General features: G+C 54.1%; 1 protein-coding gene across 2 annotated transcripts in view; it reads left to right on the top strand.

The window, feature by feature from the left end:
* Positions 1-592: 592 nt before the first annotated feature.
* Positions 593-25,454, top strand: part of CNTFR (ciliary neurotrophic factor receptor) — a gene marked incomplete at its 3' end in the record, with an annotated part of 175,304 nt that continues 150,442 nt past the window's right edge. For both annotated transcript variants that reach the window (XM_082784089.1, XM_082784081.1), the window contains exon 1: positions 593-643. The remainder of the gene's footprint in view (positions 644-25,454) is intronic.

Below are 25,454 nucleotides of genomic sequence, written 5' to 3' on the forward strand. Positions count from 1 at the left end.
TGCTCGGAGAGGGCGTGCAAGGGGGCGTGTGTGGCCACAGTGTGCCATGCCACCCACCAGTGGGCAGTGTGCGAGTGGGTGCGTGGGGTCTGTGCCTCAGAGAGGTGCACGTGGGGTGCACACGGAGGGTGCGTGGGGTGCTCCTGCGTGTGGGGTGCGTGTGCAAGCATGCACGGTGCATCCACCAGAGTGCGTGTGCAAGGGGGGGGCATGCAGTGCCCCCCTCTCCCCTTGCTCAGCATCCGCGGGGCAGCACCCACGCGTGTGCGTGGCGTGGCGTGGGGGCGGAAAGGGGGCTGCGGGGCCCTCGGGGGCGCACGCAAAGGCTCTCGTGGAGAGGCTCACGCGTGGGTATGGGGGGGAGAGAAACGGGGAGGGGGGGGAAATAAATAAATCAAAGGGTGGGTGGGGGGGTGCGGGCGTGGGGCGGGCGTGCGCGGCGGGGCCGGGAGCGCGGCCGCGGCGCTGTGCCGGGGGGTGCGGGCTGAGCTCATCGCTGGCTCCCCGGCGCTCCTTACCAGTGGCTTCTGCGGTCACATGGGTTATGTGGTGGAGTTTAAAAGAGCTTATAGCCCCCGAGCCGGTGCAGAAGCAGCCGGTGGTTGCATGGGGTAGAGCCGGGAGCGGCGGCGAGGAGGGAGCCGTGAGTACGGGGGCGCCCGGGGGTTGTGTATGGGGGTGGGTGTGGGGTGGGGTTGGGGTTGGGGGGAGGTGGGTGGTGGGAGATGGGGAGGGAGAGGCTGGGTCGGGGGGTCCGCGGTGCCAGCCGCCCTGCGCCGAAACGCTGCTGCTTTTCTGCTGCCGATGGGGGCGGCCGGGATCGCTGCCTTCCCCTCTCCACGCCTCCTCTTCACCCCCCACCCCAACCCTCCACGCACCTTCCCACGCGTGTCCGCGCCCCGCCGTGGACCCCGCCGCCGCCAGCGGGGCAAGGCGGGGGGGGGGGGGGGGCGAAACCCACGGGGAAAGAATTTAGGGCAAGTTCACTTCCCGCTCCGGGTGTCCGTGGGGTGTCCCCGTGTCCGTGTGTCCCCGTGTCCTCGCCACCACCCCCCCCAGCGCCACCGCGTCCCCCCGGCCCCGCGTCCCCCCGGCCGGGAGCGCGGCGCTGCCGCCGCTGCCTCCGCACCAGGTTGCAGGCAGGGAGGGGATGAGCCCGGCCGCCTGCTGCATTGCATTAGCCGTGCCGGAGCCGAGGTTGCGGGGGGGCTCTTTGTCAGCTGCAGCCTGTGGATTTCCCGGGCGGGAGAGCAAGAGTTTTGCCTCCTTTCTCCAAAAGCTCAACCTGCCCTCTCCTCTGCCGTGGCAGCGCTGATTTTTACATTTTGTTCTTTTATTTTTATTATTATTTTTTTTTTTTGGTGTTTTATTTATTTGGGGTTGGGGGGGTGGTGTTGATTTTATAAGAATATCATCTGGCGTGCCTCTGGATCTGCTCTCCCCGGGCTCGGCAGCTCACCCCAAGCGCGACGAGGGCTGCTTTCCAGAATTGCATAACACACACCGTTCCCTGTGCTGCACAAACTCCCTGACATCTCCACATCTTGGTGACTTCCCCTCTGCAATCCTAAATCCAGATCGGGACTCTAACTGGTGCGTGAGCTACTCCACGCTGCCCTCACCGGGGACAGGACCTGCTTTGCGTGTTTCGGCTTCCCCATGTTCCTCCAGCCATTGTTTCTTAATCCACTAAAGTTTTTTTTTTTTTTTTTTCTTTTTTCTTTTTGGTATAAAGATTGGCATTTCTCCCTCTCCCTCTTAGAAAGCCGATAAACAGTCTTCCCCTTTCTTCCCCACCCCATGCTCATATACACGTGTCTGTAGCACAGGTTGCAGAAGGGGAATTGCCTGATGAGCACTTCGGTTGCTTTTTCGGGTCTCTTTGTGTTTTTATTAGTGGGATAAGCCCAGAGGTCCTTTCCTCAGGTTGCCTTTTGGTCCAGACCTCACTGACTTCTGCTAGGATTTTGCAAATTTAGCTCTGGCAGCTGTTCTTGCTCCCTGCCCTGCCGTGAGTAGTTGAGCTTTGCTTTGATGGCTGGGGATGTGCAAAGATGCTCGTGCCTGGCTAGACATCTCACTGGGAATAGGTGCTGGGACCACGGCTTGCCGGGGAGGGCAGACTGTCCAGAGATGGGCTGTGCTTTGGAAATGAGAGCCCCGTGCCTGCCAGACTTCTTTGCAACAGCCCTTTCGGATAACTTCATCCGAGCCTATTGTCAGAGCAGGCCAAGCTATGAGCTGACGATCGTGCCTTGCCTTTGGTCTGATTTGCCCTGAGCAGAGCCGCTCCTGCCGAGGTGCTGAGCCCTCCTGTGGAAGGTGCCCAGCACCTCCTGAACCAGAGGAGGAAGCAGCCCCTGGTCCCCACAGAGCCACAGAGCTTGTGATACACATAGCAGTGCAAATAACTGCGGTCGACCTCAGCTTTCGGAGATGTCTCTCCAAAAGTGGCGGTGGGAGCTCTGTGGGTGCAAGCCGGCACTCCTGGCCACCCTCAGGTAATCCCCTGTGGAGCTGGAGGGACGCATCCTGCTCCTGCCGGGGCTGGGCGCGCGGCCGGGGAGCTTGACTGGGCTCTGTCATGTGTTATTGCTGCCGCTGCCATTACGCCTGACAGGCGGGAGTTGCTGAGTAATGTGCTGTTGGTGCGTAAATATCGGAGCGCTCGCCGCCAGGCTCACGGCCGCGAGTCTGCAGGAGCCGCCTCAGCACCTCGCCCCGCGCAGAGCTGGGTGAGCAACGGCACCCTCGGCATGGCTCTTCCCTCAGCAAGCACCATGCTGCCGTCCTCACGGGGCCCTGCTGCTCTCCTGGGTGCAAATCGGGGTGGGAAAGGGCTCTGTGTGTCCGTGTGTGTGAGTGTGCACGCGTGTGTGTGCGCACACCTTGGGCTGAGAGGCAGGGTTGCTCCCAGGGATGCTGCCCTTGGCAGAGGGAGTTTTGCAGACGTTGTGTGTTTTGTTAGAAACTAAACCATGGGCAACTAGGAAAGGAGTTTTGTTTGGGGTTGTTGCTTTTTATTTTTATTCATTTATTGTTATGCCTCACCAACATACTCAGCCCTGAGTTCCCCTTGATTTCATCCCATTCCTAATGAAGACGCTAAATTATTCCTATCGTTTTCATCCCATTTGCAGATTAGCATCCAACTCACTCTGTCAGTACTTGCTCAGCCCAGCTAGACCGATCGCAGCTCTTTTAATCTCCCCTAGTAAATCAATCCTTTCTGCCTCCTGATCATTTTTGTCGCTCGTTTTTCTGAAATCCCTCCAATTTGTCCATTTTGTGTCGGTGACGTATGCCTGGCCCTAAACATGATGTATACCAGGCATGGCAGCGCGAGGGAAGGACACCTCCTCCCCTCCCACCCCGCTGGGGCTTGTGATGCTTTGTCAGCATTGAACTGAGTTACTTCCCCATTATTCTAAGCTATAGTCCCTGCTCGGTGTTGCAGAAGGAAGCAGCATACCCAGGTCAGTGCCCTGGGGAGAATTCCTCCAAATTTTGGTGGTGGGTTGCCGAGCTTGGTTTGTGTGCTGCTAGCACATGCTGGAAGAGGCTGGTGCTCCAAATGCTGTTTGGGAGGGGGTCAGGAGACCACTGTGCCTCTCCCCACAAAACCTGATGGTTCAGCAAGGTAAGAGGAGCAAAATGAGGGAAGGAGAGCTGCATGGGGGCTGCAGGACAAATGGGGAAACTGAGGCCAGTGTGTATTCTCGATGCACACTCCCTGCACTCCCGTCCAGCGCACACCTCTCATTTAGGTGCTGCATGTATGGGATCAGCTGGGTGCTTCAGTCCCACTCACACCCATCAGCATCACAAAAAATTTGGGATTTCCCCAGGAGCTGGCATACAGGGCTGCTGGCCCTTGGCTGGTTTTGTGCATCGCTTCTCGTGCTAACACACAGAGCTCAGTGCCACAGGTGCTGGCCTGGCGCAGGCACGAGAACGGGACTTGATGCAGAAGTCTGTTGTGCATTTTGAAGTTTCATCATCCCAAACCTTGAGCTCCTAACTCTGCCTGTCCCCGTTAGCTGGGAGGGCCGTGCCCTTCCAGGGACCATCTATTTTTAGGAGGAGTAGTGTTCTGGACAGTGGCCACTGCAGATGCTCTCTGCCTCCTCCTCTTGGCCCCTCTCCAGGGACACCGCTCGGGCTATCTGCTGGTGGGGAAGGTTTTGCTGGGGTTCTGCGGGACTGTCAGGGAGGTGGCACTGTGCCGGGCACAGGGACACCTGCGGGGATGTCACAGCCCTGGGGGACTCGGCAGGGCCAGCGAGCGTGGCTGCGCTGCCCTTCCCCAGGGCAGGATGCCTGGAGGAAACGATGCGTAGCTGTGGTCTGGGGACCAGCAGGACACCAGAGTTTGGCCACCGCTGGCCATAACATGAGCAAAGTCCCTGGTGCAGTCTGGGGCAGAGCACGGAGGGGTGGCAGCGGGTGGTCCTGGTCTGGTCCTGGTCCCGGTCCGGTGCCGGTCCCTTCGCCAGGATGACACTAGGGGGCACGAGATCTGCTGGAATCCCTTTGTTGGGAATGGGGAGATGCAAAAGCTGCTCTTGACCCATTCAACCCCCTTGCACAATTCCCCTGCACGTTTGGCAGGAATTAAACCCCAGCGGGGGCCAGGGGCTGACCCGGGCCACTGGTCCTCGGTCCCCATCGTGTCACCACGGCGTGGGCAGGACACAGCTCTCCGGCTGCAGCCCCGCAGGACCCGCGGCATTTCTCCGCAGCAGGAGCGGGGACGGGAGCGCTCAGCCGGAAACATCTCCGAAGCGAGAAGGAGGTGGACGCAGCCAGAGAGTCTCCAGGGAATTTGGGAAATCCAGGAAACACCTAGCATGGTTTTAATTCCTCTCTAGAGGCTTTGTCCAGAGCGGGGATTGAGTTAGGCTGGGGCGGGGGGGGGGTTCGCTTTCAAGACGAAGCGTGTTATGGTTTCATTTTCTGCTGGATGTTAAGTTCACGTGTGATGTCTCCTCGGGGTCATGTTTTCCCAAAGCAGCAGAAACTTTAGAGAGGCTGATTTAATGAGTGGTTTGGATCGATCCGGAACGTGGTGTGTGCGTGTGTGGACATACGAAATATCTGTGTCCACGTGTGTAGCTGGGAAGGGTGCAAAGAACGTGTTGATGAAGGCGTGCTTATGCATTTCTGCATAAATCCAACTGTAATATTGCCTTTTGTCCTTAAAGTCTATTATTCCAGCTGTGAATGCGTGTGTGTATATTGAAGCACTGCATGCTGTAGTATCTCTCTTGTTATAACAAACCTCGTGAAAAAGCAAATAAAGAGACATTGTTCTCATAGCAGGCTTGGAAGGATTCAATATTTATCTTCTATGAATTTTGATAGTTTCTGCTCAGCGTGTTTGCAGGTTGTTTTTCTATTTTGTTTTGTTTTGGCTTGTGTTTTTTTTTTTTTTTTTTTTTTTGGCTTGGGGTTGTTTTCTTTTTTTTTTTTTTTTTTTTTTTTGGTTATCTGCTAAAAATTTTGCACTGGTGGGAAACTGAAAACATCCAGACACTTTCAGTTTATTCATCACTTAATGAAAACAGAAGTCAAGCTTCTGGACTGAAATGCTGAAGCTTGATAACAGCCTGGCGCAGTAATTTCTAAGTGGTCAGTTCTCAAATGCCTTCTGGCTGCCAGACACGGGGAGCCTGAGCACAGCTTCTTTCCCAAGCCCCCAGGCAGCATTTTAAGGAGGACACCGACACATCCCAAATATACCCGTTCTCCCGAAGCAGGCTGTGCTGGGTGCTTCCAGTAGTTCTGGGAGGACTGGAGATGGGAGGGCAGAGGACGATGTACTGCTGCTTGCCTTCTGCCCCAGCCAGAGGCGGGTGTGCATCCTTGCTGGTGCTGCATCCCCGGCTGTGCTTGGCCTCCTGCAGCCAGCTCGGGGCTTTATTGATTTTTGGGCTGCCCTGTGAAGTGGAAGGAGGGCTGGGACGGAGCGCTTTTAAGTCGATTAGGGATGGTATCCGAAGGCGGTGATGTGGTTTGTAGGGGAGAGGGTGGTTTGTCTGAAGGTGTTACCTAATTAGAGGGTATAGTCAGGGCTCTAATTAGCCGTGACACCCTAAAGATGTCATCGATGCCCCCTCTCCCGGGGGCAGCCCAAATGTCAGCACCAGAGGAAGCTGTTTCCCTTCAGGTGACTTGCATTGCCCTCTGGGGCACTTGCTGGCTTCAAACGATGTCTGTAGAGACACCGAGCGAAAGGAAGCTGCAGCAGACAGAAAGATTAATCCCAGCACCATGATGGGGGAAATCTCCCCTCCCTCTCCCTCAGAGGGTGAGTTTGTGCTGCTCCCTGCTTGGGGAGGGCAGACGAGGAAGGCTGGAGAGGTCTGCAGTAGATGGGATGGGGAAGGAGGGCTAGTTGCATTCACAACAGCTGGCGGGGGGATGGAGGGGACACGGGACCAACTGAGACCTGGCTTATCCAGGGGCTGGGCACCCCTCTCAGAGAAGGGACAGAGCAGCTCTAGGACTGCTCCTGCTCCCTGCTTTTTATTCCTCGAGTCACTTCATCTTTGCTGCATCAGTTCGCTCCCCAGCAGCACGAGTCGCCCATTTCCAGCCGCGGTGCTCAGAGCCGGCAGGAGCCAGGTGGAGCTACTGGTGCTCCTGCTCGGATGGGGGCAGAAGGGGACCCTGGGGGCAAGGCAGGCTCAGCTCCTTGTTTTCCCAGCACTGTGAGCAGCCTCGCTCTGCAGAGGGACTGGCAACCAGCTTTGCTTTTGTAGGTAGCACCAGCGGCCCCCTAAAGCAAACACAGAGCCAGGCACATCCCCGTGCTGGTAATTACCAAGGGATGCGCCTGCTTTTAATTATGTGGGTGTTAAGCCAGTGAATGCATTTTGTTCACAAAGTTGCAGCCTGGTATTTGTCCTACATCTCGTGGTCTCTGGTGGCTTTCCCAGTCTCCGGAGCATGGGTGAGAATAACGTGGAGGCTGGACGCAGGAACGTGCAGGACCCTGCTATGGTCCTTGGGGCTGGCGTGATCATCAGCTCCTGAAATCAAGTGTGTCTGCCTGGAATACAGCAGCCAGGCTTCACTCCATGATCATTTTGTCCAGGAACTAAAAATAAGGCTGGTGATAATGAGGACACATCCTCTCCTGCAGTTAGACCGTGGCTCTGGGGTGCAAAGGGCAGGCAGCTTGTCCCAGGCTTCTCCGATGTGTGATTTACTTTCCTTTGGGCATCGCTTCCTCGGCTTCTCAACTGGCGGATTGAAAAATAAATGCATTAAAAAAAAAAAAAAAGAAAAGGAAAAGAAAAGAGAACAAAACGCCGCTGTTGCTCTGAGATTTGATCAAAAAAGCTCTGTCCAGTCCTCCGGGCTTCTCACGTAGCCAGGAGCTCTGGAAACAATAGCGCTACAGCAAAGGTGCACCCACGAATACCTATTAATTTGGGGAGGGGCTGGGTTTGTTCTGGAACCACCTGAAAGAAGCACATTTTGCTGGCGTGCTGGAGGGTGTTTGATATGGGAACCCGGGTTGGGGTGGACGAGGGGTCGCTGTTTGTCCCAGCTCTGCTGCACTGTTTCCTCTCGCTGCACATCCACACACGTGTTGCACAGACACGTTCCCCCGCTCGCCCTGCCGTGCCTGCCCACCTGTCTGCAGCCGAGGGAGCTGAAGCTGCTCTTTCTTGTGATTCATAAAAAGTCTCCGTCTCTGGATGGAGTTGTCTGTGCTTTTATTGACCTGGTTCCGGGAACGGCGGAGGCTTTTCTGTCTCCTGCGTGCGTGATTTCTGCGAGGGCTCTGGAGCAAGGGCTGGCCCTTGCTGCTGCAGTATCTCCAGTCCTCCTAATGTTATTAGTTTGACAGGCCCATTGGGTATGTTGGTGCATCTAGTTTTTAATCTCATTCATGAAAGCAGGGACTGTGGCAGGCACGGAGCACTGGCTAACGCTGAAGGCGATGCAGCAGGGAGCATGTGGGCTGGACGACAGTTTTGGCCATGACACACTCCCAGCGCATTTTTGGGGGGCTCCCTCTGTTGTCTGCAGATATTTTGCCTACAGAACGTGCAGGCTGGGCTCTGTGAACCCAAATGTTGTGGCACATCCCAGGCCCCTCATCCCTTTTTGCTCTGGACCAGCGACTTCAGGTCCATCTAGCCTCCTCCTCCAAGAAATAGGGATGGAGGGTAACTTCAGCACCCAAGGTGGGTCCCTGACATCAAGAGCATACAGGATTTGTGCTTCCTAATTTTGGCACATCTTTATCTGCAGCTGGCAACGACAGAAGACAATGCCACCTGCCCATGTCAGGAGGCATCAATGGCAAAGGAAGGATGGTTTTGAGTTTGCCTCTCACAACAAGAAGTCAGGATGGGCTGGCCAGTGGCTGGGTCTTGGCTTATTGCACAATGAAACCCACACCTGCACGTAGTTCTGGGGGGCTCCTGGGGGCTGCTTGCCATGGCACATTACCACGGTCAGCCTTGAGCCTCGCCACAGCCTTGGGGATGCGGGGAACTATCAGTGCCTGCAAAGAGAGGAAACTGCAACCTGGAATGGCTTTGGGATTTCCTGGAGGTCCCAGAGCAGAGCTGGTGGCAGAAAACCAGATTTCTTGAGTTGCTGACAGCTCATGCCAGCTGCGGGACACATTAGTAAATTCTCCTTGCCTAGACAAAAGCAGAGCATCCGTCCCTCTGTTCAGCGCTGTGCGCTTATCTGTCTGTCTCTAGCTCTTCTGGCAGTCAAACCCCTCAAATGACATTTGAAGGCTTTACATTCATTTTCTCTTGCCAGTTCCAGATCAGATTTGCTGAGTTGTCAGCCTGAAGATGCTTTTTTCTTAAGTGCTGGCCCTGCAGCAGCTCCCCCTGCTCCATCCCTGCCTTGGGGGAGAGCAGCTGGGCTCCTCCTGCCTCCGCTGTCACTGGCAGAAAGGCGTGGGGGCCGGAGCAACAGCTCTGCTGCTGGATGCATGAAGAGAAACAGATTTCAGCTTCCTTTTCCCCCTGTTGCTTGGGCCACACTGGGATCAGCTGGCAGTGGGTGCTGAGAAGCAGCAGAGCCAGGGATTGCACTGGAGAAGAGGTGCTGGGGTGAGGTGTGCAAGGGTAAGGGCTCAGTGCAATCCCTTTCTCCTCCTGGGGCTGGAGGGGGCATCTGACCCAGGTTTTGTTGGTGAGCATACATCCAACGAGCTGGGTTCCAGCTCAACCAGGCCAAGGGACACTAACAACAGCTTGTCTGCCAGCTTCCAGCAAGGAAGGCGAGCACTTGTCTGTGCACGGTGAGTTGTGCCGTTGTCCCTGGCGGCTGTCACTGATGCTCTGCCACGCTCTGCTGGCAGGGAGCAGCCCAGGAGGATGCCTCTGCTGTGGACAAGCACAGACACGTGTCTCCAGCTGGAAGCCAGGCCTGGGAGAGGAGAAACCTCCGCAGAACACAAGTTTGCAAGTGCCTGTGTACTGCAGTGCCTCCCGGGTGTCACAACCCCCTGCCACCGTGCGAGCAGAGGGGGAGCTGGCTGGGCACCAGCAGCAGGAGGGGATAAACACTGCCCCAGCACTGGAGCAACTGGTGCAAAGAGCTGGGAGCTGCTGCAGGCACTGGAGCAGGAGATTCCACACAGTGCCAGCCCTGCCATTTATGCCCTACGGTTTTACATCCACCCCTTCCTCCCATTTCACACCCTCCAGGCTCTGCACAGCACCTCCTCAGGTCCCCCTGCCCCACCAGGGCAGCATGTAACAGGAAGGCTGGCAGTTCAGAGGTACATCACTCAGTGCAGCAGTGCTGCTTTCACCCAGCCCACATCCCTCTCGCAGCCCCAGCGCTCGCTGCCATGCCCAGGGAAGGAAGGTGCCCTGCGGCTGCTCCATGGAGGCACAAACGGAGCGGTGCCTGGGCTTTTTCAAGGGCAGAACCAACACACGTGGCTGGAGCAAGGCTGTGACACAAGCAATTACAGCGCTGGCTTCAACGAGCAGTACGCCCGAGGTTGCTCCTGTCACCCAGGCTAGGAGATGGAGGAATTTAATTATCCTTCTAACTTCTTCCAGAAGGGGCTTGGATGCCACAGCAACAGACAGCTTGCTACAACCCAGAGTGGGGGGGGGGGAGAAGAAAAACAAAGGACCCTCCTTTTGCTGAGTGCTGGCCAGTTAACCCTTTTAGCCATCCCCTGCCCAGACAGCACAGCCAGGCTTTGAAGACACCTTGGGAAAAGGGCATGGGCACACCAGAGTGACACCAGCACCTCCTCCCTCCTGCAGAGGTGGGAGCCTCTGCTCCAGAGCCGTGCCTGCTCGCTGTCCCCCCTCAATTGCTGCTGTGGACATTAATTTTTCCCAGATTTCTGCTTCCCTTTGAATATTTCTGCCATGGATCATTTTCCTTGCATGTGTTAGCTGGTATTTTCCCAAAGCTGAATCTTGAGCTATTTCCTGCCCATCTTTCTATAATTTCTCTTGTTCCCTCTTCTGTTGTGCCTGAACCCACCTTGGTGCTTGTTGCTCCTGCTGAGTTTGGAGGAGGTTGCTCACACCCCTCTCCTTCAGAAAGCCTGCAAAAGGAGAGGAACTGGCCATTTGAGAGGTGAGGAACCCTGCTCACCTGTGTCTTGCTTAGCACCTCCCCAAGTGGAGCAAAGCGACTCAAGTCCCACGATAGCCAGGGTGGGAGGATAAATCAGGTGCTTGGGGCATGGGGAGAGCTTTGGAGGAAGGGGAGGTGCTGCTGGGAGAGGGCAGGCTGCTGGGAGGGACTCCTGGGGCTGGTGGGGGTTTGCAAAAGTTGTGTACGGAAGCTTCTGGATGGCGGTGAGCAATGGGCTTCAGTCCTGGAGGGTCTGAAGGACCTCGAGGCAATGAGTGTGTGAGGGTGGGTCTGGGCAGGAGGGGTGTCTTCTCTGGTAGTGTGGGTTTCATGCTTGGGGAGGTGCTTAAAAGCTAAACTTAAATTGTCCTTTGTAGCAGGGCTTTTTCCACAGTTCTCTGTAGCTTCCCAGGTGGAAACTTGTTTAAGGCCTGAAGTCTCCCCTGTGCAATCTATTTCTCTAGCTGTGAATGCTGCTCAAGCTGAGGCTGCACAGGGAGCGTGTGATAACCTCTCTGTGGCTCCCTTTTTAAGTCTCGTCTCTGTAATTGCTAGCTGTAGTTCCTGTCCCTTTCAGCTGCTGCTCTAGCTGCTCCTTTCCCTGAAGGAGAGGGGAGTTGCAGTGAGTGGGGCAGAGCTGCTGCTGATCCCCATTTCTTGGAGCATACCTGGGGCTGGGTATGCAGCATCCCCAGTGGCACCCTCCTGCTGTGGTCTTGCTCCCCTGTTGTGGCACCTGGCTGGCTAGTCCTGCCTGCAGGAGTGATTAGAAATATATTTTTTTTGAGAGGATACGGTGGAGGGGTGGGTTTTCCCGTCTGCAAAATATCCTGTCCTAAAATATTCCTTTCTCTGCGTGCTGCTTTCTTTACTCCTTGCCTTGTACCCTTCATCCAAGTCCCAGGACAATGCTGCTTCTTCCCAAAGCCCTATGCCAGGGGACCACCACCTTTTCCAACATGCCCAGGAGCCAGACAGCAACTAAAAGACCAAATATATCTGCTGCTGCAGCTCTTGTCTCCCATAAAAATAAATCTTACGGAGGTAACTTTTTGCTGTGCAATTCTCGGGGCTGGCTTCGCTGTTGTTTCCACTGAGATAGCATTTGGCTAACACAGCCAAACATGAGCAGAACAAGCCTGGAGCTGTATAGAAAGTGATAAGATAAGGCAGGGCTATGATTTGCCTGTCTGATCCTGAAGCTTTGTGCATTATTTAGTGTGCGTAGTGAGAGGTCAGTAGCCTCCTGATAATTTTCATTAGATTAGTCAGGCAGGGTAATCACCTGCTCAGAAAAAACAACTTGACACTGTCTGTTCAATAGTTGGGGTTTAACTGAAAATAAATAGGCTTGTAATTATAAGGACATTGCCAAGGTCAAGAGGCTCAAAGATTCACTTTCTTTTCTTCCTCTGATATGTTTACAAAGATCCTGCTCTTCTTTATGTGGGATTTTTTTTTTCTCTCCCTTAAATTCAAACCGAAAGCTTCAGAGCTCTTAGAGGAAATTCAGCACTTCCATGGCAGTGGACGTGAGTGGTGTTGCAACAACCGAGCGGAGCCTGTGCCCTGCTGCAGCTGAGTGACCCCATGCTAATGAGCAGGGCACTTGTAGCGAGCAGGAGCGCGTGCTGCCAGCCCCAGCAGCCAGAGCAGGGCAGGGGTCCTCTTCTCTCCTAATTGTGGGGTGCTCCCTGCTAATGTGGCAGAGCAAACCCCTCCTTGGGAGAGGTCAGCCCAGCACGAGTGCTGCCCAGTTGGAAGGAGATTGTACGTTTGCTCCTGGGGGTGACCTTGCAGCTGTAGCTGGATGCTGCTCACTGAGGGAGAACTGGAAGCGATGCTGAGCCTGTGCACCTCTGATCCAGTACCAACGGGCTCTGCAGAGGGGGTTCAGCCGTGGTAGCAAATGCAATATTAAAGCTGGGCTCAGTCTGTGTGCACTGCTGAAATCCGTGCCCTTTTCCAGCCCGAAGTGGTTACACTTGCTATTTATTTTCCTCAATGACATGCAAAAAAATAAAGCCTGGAGGGACCTCTGTAATGCAGCCTTCTGCAGGACTGGTGCTTGCTGGGTGAGACTCGGGCACAGCTTGCTGGTGCTCGGGAGATGCTCATTGCTGAGGTGATGAAGAGGTTGCTGTGTCTGTGCTCCTGGAATGGGTTCTGTGGCACCTCAGCAGTGCGTCGTGACGGCAGGTAGCTTGGTTTCACCCAGCAGCACTGATTTCCCTGGGCTGGGTGAAGAAAGCAGTGATGTGGTGTGCATGGGAGAACCTCTCTGCTTGCTGTCCTGAGCTCAGCTGTGAGGCGGGGTTGCTGCTGACCGTGTAGGCAGGCTTCAAAACGGGTCACCTGGATGCCACAAAAGGCAGGCTTTGCTTGCTGTGCCACCTGTGAGCATATTTGCCTTGGAAAAAGAGAGTTCCTCAGGTGTCCAGATGAGTTAGTACTCTGAAAACGTGCTGCTCCTGGGTTTTGTATTTTCTCCCTCCAGCCTAATGGCCATAAGCGGGGACTGTCAGGGAGCTGGTGGGGCTGTGCTCAGCCCATCTTCACCAGGAATCTGTTGCTCTCATGCCCTGTCAAAGGTTTTGATGGATGCCCTGGGGAAAACCGGGGGCACGGCTGGGCCTGACGTGCCAAGTGCCTGGTGGTGCAGCCAGATAACTGATGCCACACAGCGTGTGTGGGTGCTCCTTGCTCTTCCTCCACGGGAGGAGAGGAGCTGCCTTGACAGCTTGTTTTGAAAGCAAAATGACTTCAGGGCTGGATTCTTTTTTTTTTTTTTTTTCCCCCTTTGCTTTACCCCCCCCCTTTCTTTTTGCCTGACAGAAAAAGCATAACTCGTCTTTGTTTAATTGGTGCTTTGTGCCTGTCTCTTGCCAGAACTTAACAGAGAGGGGGCTGGCTGGATCAAAACGGCTTGAAGTTGGGAAGCTGTTACACATCTAGCCTGCCTGTTTAAAGGGAAAAAAGTCTTTTATTCCCCCCCCCCCCCCCTCCCAGCTGCACACCAGTTCCTGGTGCACTGTGAAAGCAGAGAGCCCCCCTCGGAGCAGCCTGGTGGAAGCGGGGGGCGCGGGGCTGAGCTCCGGCGAGACGGCGCGCCGTGTGCTTGACCTTCTGCTGATGGCAGGGCTTGGAGCATCTAATTGACGTCTTCTTGTAAGGCTTCAGACCATTTCATGATCTTACAAATAAGACCTGCCAGTGTCTGCAGCACAAAACAAATGTGTTGTGGAGCGAGCGAGGAAATGGTCTTTACTTTTTTAGGCTATGCGGCAGGGTGGGCACACCTGGGTGTGCTGCTGTCTGCTTGGCAGCACGTCTCATGCAAGCAGGGCAAAATAGGGTTAGGGCAGTGCCCCAATTCTCCAGGAGGGTCCCTCCCATACCCTGGCCTTGGTCTTTATCACTGCAAAACATCTGTGCTGATGTGAGGCAGGGAACATCACAGCATGTGGCTCTTGCCTGGCTATGTGCTTGCTCCTCTCTGACCTTCTGGCAGGGGCTGAGCGCTTCCCTGTGCTGCTTCATGCCTGCCTGGTCGGGGGTGGATGGGTTGGGATCCCCTCTTTAGGGGCATGGACCCAAAATGAGGCTGAGGTCCCTTCCACCTAGTATTCTCCCTGTGTAAGGGGGACAGCAAGGAAGTCAATTTGATTTTTTTTTTTTTTTATTGTGGAGCTTGCTTCTGCCTGATGTGGGGACAGCCAGTGATTTGAAGTGTGTTCTGGTTTTGGGGCATGGCCTGACCCTGCTGGGCTGTGCTGCTCACTGTCTGCCTTGCACAAGCATGGGTAGCTTTTGGCTACAGCCCTGATGCTTGGGGGTGGCTGCAAGTGGCTTCAGTGCAGGAGCTGCCTGCTCGCTCCTGAGGCATCAGAGCAAACCTGGTGGTGGGGGCTGTGTGTCTGTAGGTGTTCCTGGGGCTGCTCAGCATGACAGGGGCAAAGCATGAAGCAGCTTGCCTATAAACATACAGTTCACATGGGCACCTTGCTATAGGCAGTGCACAGTGTTTTCCTTTGGGAGGGAAAGGGGAGCCTGGAAGGGGGCTTGGAGGAGGATGCAGAGGAGTATTTGCAGCTGGAGGCAGGCAGGATTAGGGCATGTTTGCTCAAGGAAAGGTGGGTGCAGTGATGGGCATGTGGGAAAGTGGGAGCCCAGAGGAGGGGCTGTGCTGCTGTGAGCCCCTAGGCTGCAGCCAGCCAGAGGGGTGATGTTCCAGTGGGTGTCAGCCCAATTTGGGGCAAGGGGGGTGCTGTGATGAGCAGGTGATGGTCAGTTGGGGGTTTAGTGGCTGTGGAGGTGCTTGGAGAGAACTGAGAATGCAGCCTGTGCGGGGCTGGATGGGAGAGACAGGCGTCAGTGATACCACCATGGTTTGAGAGCCTGCATCTGGCCCCCAAAGGGCTGTGAGTTGAGCCTTTGGCAGGTGCCCCACCACAGAGCAGAGGAAAAAGGGCTGGAGTGAGTCCTGGCTAGGCTGGTGCAAGTCCAGAGTTGCATTTAGTGTGTCCTTGTCCTGTAGATTCCTGCCCCGCTCAGCTGGGGACAGACAAGGAGGTAAAACCTCATCCATGAGAGCCCTGATGGACCGTATGTGTAAAGAGATATTAAGACTGATGAGGACTGGATGCATAAAGGAAGAGGTATTTCATGGGGAAAGACCCTTGGGGCTTATTCCTTAAATTTCTATGGGAGCCTTGGATGCTTTTATGGGAGTAGTTAAAAAGCAGCTTCATCACAGTGAAGTCCTAATACGCTGAATCACGTCCTCCAGAGCTGTCTGTGCTCTCCATGAAGGATTATTTTATTTTATTTTATTTTGCTCTTTTGGGACTGCATCAGGTGTCCTCCCACAGGGGTGGTCTGTCTGCCCATCCCCTCCCCAGCCGTTCTTCCTGCAGCCACCCAGAGCCCTTTGTATCTTGGTCTCTGCTCCCAGCCGAGCAAGGCATCAATGCTCTGGGTCTGACTTGTTTTTGTATTGGCAGGATTTATTCGGCAGTTTGGCATTTCAGCCCCTCCCTGGAGTTGTTGGCTGTATCGATCCGCCAGCAGGAAGGGAAGAAGCCAGCAGCCACTTCTGTGAGCCATTTCTTTCCTTATTTTCAGCTCCAGGCCTGCAATTGCTGGGCTCTGACCACACCACGCTAACAGCCACAGCTGCCTCCTCGGGGATGCTTGGAGGAGAGCAGGGCAAGGTGCTCCGACCTGGTAGTTCAAGGGGTGATGGGATGAGTCTGTCCTGCTTCCCTGACCCTCCTCCTACCCGAGCTTTTGTTGCTGTGCTTTTGTCAGTGGAAAATAACTAGTGTATATACCTATTCTTAAGTTCCTGAGGAGCCTTAGCCTTATTTTTCGGCTGGAAATACCATGCTCCATAGGGCAAAAATTGAGGGCTGCAGTAATTCCAGCATCGCACTGAAGCCTCTGGGGTGCAGCTGACTGCTTCCCTGGGACTGAAATGTGCCCGAGGCCACGGTTGTGCTGGTATCTCCTGGTTCTTGCTGTCCTGTGATGGACAGGGGCTACAGGGAGGAGCGAGGGCATCCTGCAAATGGGAGCTTTGTGCGCTGCACCTTGCCCTGGGGACCAACTTTCTGCTCCTTCAGCCTGGCAAGAGCTCAACCTGCTGCAAGCTCTTGCTCTTTTGGGTGGAGAAGGTGCAGGGGGAGAGGAGAGGATGGCCAATTTCTGCATCCCTCCTCCTCATCACTGAGGCTTAAAGCTGGGGTCCCACTTGCAGAGGTGAAGGGGGAGCCCTAATTGCCTCTCTTCCCAAGGCTCCTGGGTGTGTTAACGACCTGTAATGGGATGGGTTGTGTTAGCCTATTAAGCCCCAATGGGGTTCCTTGTAGACTTAAGTGTGAGGAATTTCACTCAACCATGTTAAAACATTTCCACCCCCTTTAATAGCTTCATGCATTGATTTAACCCTATGGCAGCTGGGGCTGTTTGCTGGGAAAAGCCATATGGCTCTGTCCTGCCTCCATGCAGCAACTCTGACTGGGGTTTACGTTTCTGGGGGATCTTATTAACACGAGGGCTGCTCTAGCTCTTGCCTCCTCCTGGCTGGCTCGACAGAGCCCTTGCGGGAAGCAATTTTCCTTGTGTTGTGCTGAGCCTGGCTTTGCTGCTTTTAATGAGAGTAATTTTGCCCTGGCTTGTATCAGCCGCAGCCCACCTGCACTGCCAATTACCCCGGCGGATCTGGTGTGACCTGCGGAGCTGGGAGCAAGCTGTCCCGGGTTTTTCAGTGTTTCTGAGCCGTAAGGTGTGAAAAATCTCACCAGTGTTGAAACGGAGATTGGGGGGGGGGGGGACTTTCCGGGTTATGAAAGACCTAAGGACGTTCTGGTATCAGGTGCTCTTGATCTCTAGGGGATTTATAGAGAATCAAGGGCTTGCTAATTGCAGGCATGTTGCCAGTGTGTTGGGAAAGAAATTCTCCTTAATCGCAGGCTGTGTGCCCTAATTTTTTTTTGTTGTTATTGAATTAGTTAAATGTGTACTGTAACACCCCAGCGCCTGGGCAGGCTGCGCATGCGGACCTGGAGCGCGTGTGTGCAAACATGCTGAAAGGGCTCTGCGGGAGGGAGAACGGTGGTTCTGCTACATGAGCTCGGTGCATCTGTTGTGTTTGTCATTTCTGGGGAAGCCGGTGTCCGCGCCAGCGCTCAGCTCGCCCACGCTGACCTGGGCATTGTGCAGGTTAGCCTGCTGCTTTGTCCGCAGAGCAATGGCTTCCTTCTGGCCAGGTTAATACCTGAACGTGTTCCTGCCTCCTTGCAATGACTGCTGTTATCAGGGCTTCAGACCCTGCAGGTCAGGTTTGAGGGAAGATGTTGGCTTGACTGGGGTCAGCCAGCATCCTTTGGGCACCATGCAAAATGCAGTGCTGCGGGGTGTGGAAATGTGGGGAGTGTGTGGGTGCGAGACCAGAGGGCAAACCATGGTGTAGGGCTCAGGCTGTGTTTCTGCATCCCTGGTGTACAAACACACTGCTACAAGGTGTGATTTTGAAGTTGGGGCTGGTTTGAGATGCCTGGTTGGAGCATTTTGGAGGCTGGTTAGGCAAAGCGGTGACTCCTCCAGTGCTGTGGTCTTGGGGCAGGAGGCAAGAGTGGCAGGGACAGAGCTCTGGCAGTGTGGCTGTGCCTAAGGTGACTTGTTATGGCAATAACAAGTGGGGTTAACTCTAATTAGCTGACATCTCTGGCGGGGGGAGGCTCAGCTTGTGTTGTCACAAGGGAGCAGTGCTCAGAAGGGCGCACACAAGGGAATCGGGTGAGTTTTTTAGGCAGAAGCTCTGCTTGTGCTCTCCCTGTGTATGGGCCAGCTGCCTCCTTGATGTGTCATTCAGAAGTGCAGTGTCTGGTAATTAATACCTCAGTGATTAAGCATAGGGAAGAGAGCTCCAAATTTTCAAGGTGGGGCAATTGGAGGGGGAGCTGAGAATGGAGGGGGAGGTGATTGTAGGCTCAGTCCTCAGAGCAGTCTGTGTGGGGGAAATTGATGCATTTTGAAAAAATGTGATGATGCTGTTGCCGAAATGAAAGCTAGCTTCAATTTCAAAGGCTTAAACCCTCTCTGGATACCCTGGTGTAGCATAGCCCAGGTCTGTTACATCTTGGCAAGGATATTCTTGCAAATGGAAACGCTGCCCTGGGTGACCCTTCTGTGTCTGGCTGCTGGGGGAAATGTGCTGAGCTGAAACAAGCATTTTTAGAGCCGAGCTCTCCGGCTGAGGTCTGATCTCCCAGCTGGGATGCTGGGACTGGCAGCCGGGCTCGGTCCTTCTCGAGTGCCTGGGCTTGCTCCCAGCCTGGGCCCATCAGACCGCTCGTGATACCAGCTCGCTTCCGACTCTGAAGGTCAAGCGGCTCACAGCAGGGTGACAAAAGAGCCCTTGATCTGAAAGCGGGATTGTTCTTGTGCCTTGCCCCAGGAGGGGTCTCGCAGGCTGGCATGCGTGCAGGCTGAAAGGAATGCTTAAAATGTCCTTTCTCTGCTCCTGTCAAAAGCCCTTGGAGCTGCGAATCAAAATATCTACCCCAGTGCCTCCCTGCTGCATGCTTCAGGCTGGTTTATTCCTTGAGAACGGCCTGATCCAGGGCAGCCAAGTCTCCTGGCATCCCGTCCCTGACAGTGGGCAGCAGTGGGTATGCAGGGGAAGGGGTAAGGGCAGGGTGAGCAGGCTCTGGGGCAGCTCCAGCCTTTGGCAGCTGCTGGCTCAATTCTTCAGCTGGGGATGGAGAGACTTTTTTTTTCTATAAATTTTTGAAACGTGTAGGTTCAAGAAATCAAGCTTTGATCACCCACAGCATCCTCTAGCTGGGGTCCTGTGGCTCTGCTGCAGTGCTTGTGAAAAGCTGGTGGTTTGCCTAGGGGTTTGCTCCTGGGGACTTTATCTGGCTTCTGCTGGAGGGGGCTTGGGGGCTGTGAGGGGCTGAGTGTAAGGCTTCAGCCTCCTGCCCCACCAGTGCAAGACCTTGTGCTCATGCTCCATCCCTACAGCTGCCAGGCATCCTTTGGCTTAGTGCTTCGAGGAGTCTTGCATGATGCTGTGCACCCCAGCCTCATGCTGCAGCACTTCCCTGCCCGGCCGTGCCCTGTCACACATCTCCAGCACATCTGTTGTGATGCAGATACCAAGTCCTGCATCTCCAGTGCTGACATGAGGGCTGAAAGATCAGCTTGCTTCTGCAGGGAGGCTGTGGCTGCATCCTGGGTGCAAGCTGCCTGTGTGATCATGCTGGAGTGGTGCACTGAGGTGGTGCATTGTGTGGAGATCTTGCCTGGCTCTTCCTGAACTTTGCTCAGTTACGCTCTGGCAATGCAGCAGCTGAAAGCTCAAATACTGGGAGAACAAAATGTCAAATAACCTGAAAAAAACAAAACTCATAAATTACTGTATATCATTTTAATCTCAAGAAAGAGAAGCTGCAAGCTGGCAGTACCTGTTCTGGTGTGCCAGTGGCAGTGCCCTTCTGGTCAGGAGGGAGCAGGATTGGGGTGACTTCTGCATTGTGAAGAGTTCTGGAGCTGCAGGGAGGCTGCACTCACTAGATTGATCATCCACTCTTAATCCTTTGGTGGTGTGTTAATTACTTTCCTTGTGTGTTAATGTGACACTTGCACCAGGGGGACCTGTCGTCCTCTGAGCTTCGTGCAAGCCATCCTGGTGCTGACTGTCATTCCTGCCACATCAGCTGTGAATTGAAGGCAATGTGTGGGTCCCTGGGAGGCAGTGACTCTGCTTATGCATGTCAAAGGGCTTGCCAGTTGGAGCAGCCTGACCCTTATTGCATTTGTAGCCTGATTTGTACGCTTCCTGCTCAGCTCCTGCTGCAAATGTGGCTTTCCACCATCTGCTTGCCCTTGCCATGCACCGCGGTGCTCGTGGCCCCCGCAGGGATGTGTGAGGATGCTTGCAGAGCAGGGACAGGCTGCCTCGTGTCTGGAGGGGGAGTGTTGGCAGGAAAAGATGCTGGGAGCTCCCAGCTGCACCGCATGCCTGTTGTGCTTTGCTGGGAGTGCTGCTGGTCGGGCAGATGGGAGCACTTTGCTCCCCTTCCCCAGCTGCTCCGGGCTTGTGGCACTGAGCTGCAAGCAGAAAGATGTTCGGTCTTCTGCTCCCACGTGGATCATGGTATGCTTGCTGGGTGCTTTTGGGTTAGGGCGACCCTCACCTGGGTCTAGCCTGTGGATGTGCTGGGTCACAGTGTGCCTGCGTGCCTGGCTAACCAAAAGTTGCATGGATTTAGTTCTTTCCTCTGGAAGGATGTGAATACCTGCTGGCAGGGTGAGGCAGGGGCTGAGCAGCCAGCCTGCAGCTGGTGTAAAGCATGCTCCCTGCTTGCTGTTCAGTCTCACACCTTGCTAGGACAGCTGGCCGTGACGTGTTAGGGGGATTTTTCTCCATTTAAATGCAATTCAATCTCTAATCTACTTAAGATGTGCGGGTCTGCACCCACTCCCTCCATCCCACAACTCTAGGTTGTGGTTGGTCACTTAAATCACAGCTGCCCACACGCCTAAAGCTGAAGGAGGCTGCGTGACCCCCAGGCAGGTGAGCGAGGAGGCCAGCTATTTTTTCCTCTCTCTGGTTCCTTGCACCCTGCCTTTGAAATGCCCTGAGCTATTTAGGGAGTGCGTGGTCAGGAGGCTGGCAAGGGTGGGAGGATGAGGACGAGCTGTCACTCGGCGCTGGTCCAGGGTACCCAAGGACCTCGTGCAGGGCTGCCCGAGTGTGGTGGGGGCTGTCAGGGGGAGGACAAAGGGTCAGGGCTGTCACAGCTGATAGATGGCCCTGCTGGGCCCAGCTTCCTCTATCTGCTGGCCCGAGCACCCTGCCCTTGGGACAGGGAGCTGCCAAGGGGCAGTTTTGCTTTCCCTTCTCTTATTCCCCACAAATGTGAGCTGCAGGGGTTTCTCCAGCACCGCCTAAATCCTGGGGGACTGGTGCCACGCACAGGAGTCAAGGAGCTTAGGAAAGAAATGGCAAGCCCAGGAAAATGGTGAAGGCTGTGAAGGAGCTGGTAGCTGGGTGGGGGAGGTCAGCAAGGAGACTGGGAGGTTGAGGCTCAAATCCAGAAAAGGGTCAGCCTGTGGCTCTCCCAGGAGATGTGCTTAGAGGAGAACATTGCTGTTGTGTGGGGAGTCTGACCCAGGTTCTGCTGGCCTCTAACAGGATGCTTTCAGAGAGGCTTTTGAGCTTTAGGTGCAGTGCTTGGTGCCCTGTGGCTAGGCTAGGGGCAGGCTGGTAAAGCACAAAATGGGTTTCTCAAATGCTGTAGAAGAAGGGAATTTCCCCTCATGTCTGTTTCCAAATCATCTTCTGATCAGAGGATTGTCAGCGTGGCAGAGCTGTGACTGGAGGATAGCTTCAACTTTTTTGTCTTTAGCAATGGAAAGTATCAGGAGAACTTTGCTTGCAGGAAATGAATTTAAAAAGATAATTGCCTGGCTTTTTCTCAAGCTGTTTTTTTTTTTTTTTTTTTCCTCATCTGATCTTTGGCTGCACAGGAGCTTAGGCCAGCAGAACCCTTGGTGGAACAAGCTCCAGTTTTGGTGCTCAGATGCATAAGGACACAGTGTCCTGCTGCTACTGCTGGCATGTTCCGTGCTTCACCTACATCCCTGCTGCAGCAGGGAGACAAAGGGAATTTTAAGGCCCCTGTGGTTCTAAGACTCCTTTTTCTCCTGGTCTTGCTGTGACCACACAGATCAAAGCCTTCAGGGCAACAGTACTTAACTTATAAGGGCCACTTTGCCTCTTCGGACAAGCATCCATGGGCTGCTTTGTGAAGTGCTGAAATGCTTCCGTGCTTTCTCTCTCCTATATTGTGTGCACGAGTGCTGCTGTGCCGAGGCGTTTTCTTTGCAGTTGTTCTTGAGCTACTCTGTGATGGCTTGGAAGTCTTGGGTTGAGAAATACCAGTGTGGAGAACTCCACGGGGCTGGGAAGAAGGGGTAGGACCTGGAAAACCTCTCCTGGGCTGTGTGTCTATCTCCTTGTGCCACTCAGTAACGCTTGACTGAGCTCATCTTGCCTGGGAGAGGTTTGTCCTTGCCTTTCTAGCTGTGAGCTGCTTTGCTGTGCTTCCTCATGCACTTGTTTGTGGGTTTTCAGAGCTGTTACAAGGCTGGAGTACAAACCTCTTCAGGACTGAATGCTCTTGTGTTATCATCTGGAAGTACATGAGTATTTTTGGGGGGTGACAGTGACCTGATTACATTCAGGGTCAATGAAACATCGACACCCCCCTCTTCTGGGGTATGTGTGAAGCTGAAACCTTTCAGGGAAGGATCTCTGGGATGATTGCCTCTTCTAGAGCTACCTGCTGCTGCCAACCTCATGTGATGTTTATTCTGGGAGATGAGTCTTTCTCTGATTCATTACCTTTTTTTTCTTTTTCTTTTTCTTAATGAGAAAATAAGGGAGAGCTGCAGAGAGCAAGGAAAGCTTTATTCTCCCTACCCTAAACTCAGCCCCTGAATTATGTGACATCTCACACCTTGGACACCCTGGCATTGAGGTGTTGCATGCCATGGCACAGAAGGTCCCTGGTTGCCCTTGGTTGTTCCTGCAAGCTGAACTGTGCCAGACTCCAGCTTCGGGGCTGGTTTCCTGCTTGTCCTCCGAGCCGTGCCACCAGTCAGTAGACTCCAAACCTGGTGGTCCATCAGGGCGCAGCGCAGGAGCATCTCTTGGCACCTGCTCCCAGGCTCTTGGCTGCAAGCCATCCGGTGTCTGCCATCTAAACTCGGAGGGGACAGGCGTGCTGAGGGGCTGATCTTGCCAGCTGCTGGCAATAGCTCATTTTAATTTCCGTAATGGACCTGGTTCCTGCGGAGATGGTCCGCGGAGAGATAAATCACAAGGTTTGGAGAAGTGGTGGAGGCGCCAAGTGAAGGAAGAGCCCATCTAGTTCCCATCCAGTTTATTCCTCTGTCTGTTGTCTTTGCCAAGGCAGACCTGCTTCCTGCAGTCCTGGATGCTTTCCAGTTATCTTACAGTTTACCAGGCCGGAGATGGTATAAATCACACTCGGAAGATGCTGAACCAGAGAGTTTCCTGACCCTGATGGGGGAAGAGGAACAAGAAGGGCTGAAGAGGGGAGAGAGCTGAGGCCATGAGTAAGTGGGAGATGAGTTCTGGGTAAGCATGAATGTTCAGTGAGCAGAAGCCCTGCTCAGCACGTGGTGAGGCAGTTTGAAAGGAAGGTGATGTTTTGCTGCAGTGTCCTGCCTGTCTCGAGTGCTCAGCATTTGGTGCAGGGGCTGCAGGAGCTGACTCGGAGGTGAGTGATGGTGAGTGGATGAGCATTTGGCATGGGAAAACAGCACTGCTGGGGGCAGTCCTGTGTGTACTACCCTGAGTCCAGGTCATCCAGACCTCTGCTGCTTCCGTGACAGAGGCTTATGCTATAGGACAGTGCTCTCTGGTTTCAGCACATGGAGCTCATGTAGCATCTAGCACCCCAGGGCTCTTCTGGAGAAAGGGACCTGGGCTGTGCTGCTGAAACAATTTTCCTGTGTCTTCTCATTCAACTGTTTTTTTTTTTTGTTTTTTTTTTTTTTCTGCATCTATACTGATACCCTTTGTACTACACAACTTCTGACAGTGCTGAGCATAGGATCTTTTGGCAGCCAGCTAGAAGATTGTGGTCCCTGAGCATTTTCTTGGAGATCCTCTAAGTGAGAGGGAATTATGAGATGCAGTGTGGGATGGTGGGTGACCTGGGATCTGCACATCTCTCCAGATACCCCATGGGAAGCTCCAGCCAGCCTTAGCAGCAGGATGGAAGAAGCCAAAGCTCAGCAGCAGGCTGTGCACATGCAACTGGGGGGGGGAAAAAAAAAAAGCTTTAAAAAGACTAAAGATGAAAAACTTGTGCATGTCCAAATTCTCTTTGGGACTGACCTGCAGTGTTACCTAGATGAAGAGAAAGCATGGAGTAAGGCAGGACAAAACCCACACAAGTCAATAGTCAAATGGGAATTGAATTCTGCCTTTGGTGCTCCAGCTCTGCCCAGTTAAACCACGCTTCTGTGTTAGTTATGGGAAGCAACGCAGGCTGTGCAGGTGACCTTTTGTGCAGGCTGTGCTTTGGATGTCCTGGCCAAAGTACAAGCCCATGTGTCGATGGCTGCAGATCCTTCAAGAGCTATTAAGCAGCTTGGTTTGGTTTGTAGCCCCTTGTCCCTGCTCTGGCATCTTTCCTGTTTGTTTGGGGCTGGTGGAGACCAGAATGAGCTTCACGGCCTGTAATGAGCATGGATAATACGGATCAGAAGTGCTTTGGGAAATGATATTTTCCTTCAATTATCTGCGCTTGTTACTTGTGGCAAGGGGAGGAAGTGCCCTTGAAGGTGAAGAGTGGGTAGAGTTCATGCAGAAACAGCCTTTTCTCTGCTGGTGCTTCAAGTTTGGTTCCCTCCCTCTTTACGCAGGCATTTCTTTGTGCTGATGCCCAGAAGCAGTGCTTGTACGAAGATGCTGGAGTGGGGTTGCTCCGACCTCCATTGCTCCTACAGAAGTTGCTGTGAATGAGCACATCAGGCCGGGGAGAAGGACTGGGAGTGCAGCGTGATCTGCCTGCAACCAGTTGCTTTCCTCTCTGGACCTTTTCCCCTTCCCCTGCTGTGTCTGTGCAGGCTGTAAATCTTTCAGGGCAGAGCCACTTGCTGCATGCGTGCTGTCGGAGCTGCTGTCTCAGCTGGAGGCTCTGGGCATGCTGCAGGGACAGCACAAACGGGGGGCGAGGACACGATGGCTTGGCACTGCCCTGGCTATGGGCGAGCCTGGGAGGTGCCTGCATTGCCAGTAGGGCTCTGGGGGGCTGAAGGGTTTGTGTCAGTCCTAGCCAGCGTGCAAGCTGCCTTCTGAAGGTGCTGGGAAGGCCGTGATGTTGTGGGCAGCTCTGTGTCCCAGGAGTGCCTTGCCCAAACTGCGTTTTAAGGTCAATAATTCAGTCCCTGGAGAAAGTGGAGTAGAAATGAACTTAAAAATGGCAAGCCCTGGGAGGTGTGAAGAGACCCTGGAGGATAGCATTGGAGAAATAATTGGGAGAGGAAGAAATTCAGAAGACAAAACGCATCAAGCAGTGTGGGATTTAAAATGGACCAGAACAGAAGGATGCTCATGCATTTTTTGGCAGGATTGGCAAGAACGGTCAAGCCCTTTAAAACCTTGTCATGTCTGCAGGGATGCTGCTGGATGCCAGATGAGCGTGCAGGATGGGGCTGATGAATGCAACAGGATGAATCTGCAAGTTACGGTGGGGAGATGTCTGAGCTGTACGATCTCAGTCCTCCTAGCCAGAAAGGCTTTTTCGCAGTACTGC

This window comes from Aythya marila (assembly GCF_965140915.1).
Source record: "Aythya marila genome assembly, chromosome: Z".
Classification (NCBI taxonomy): Eukaryota; Metazoa; Chordata; class Aves; order Anseriformes; family Anatidae; genus Aythya; species Aythya marila.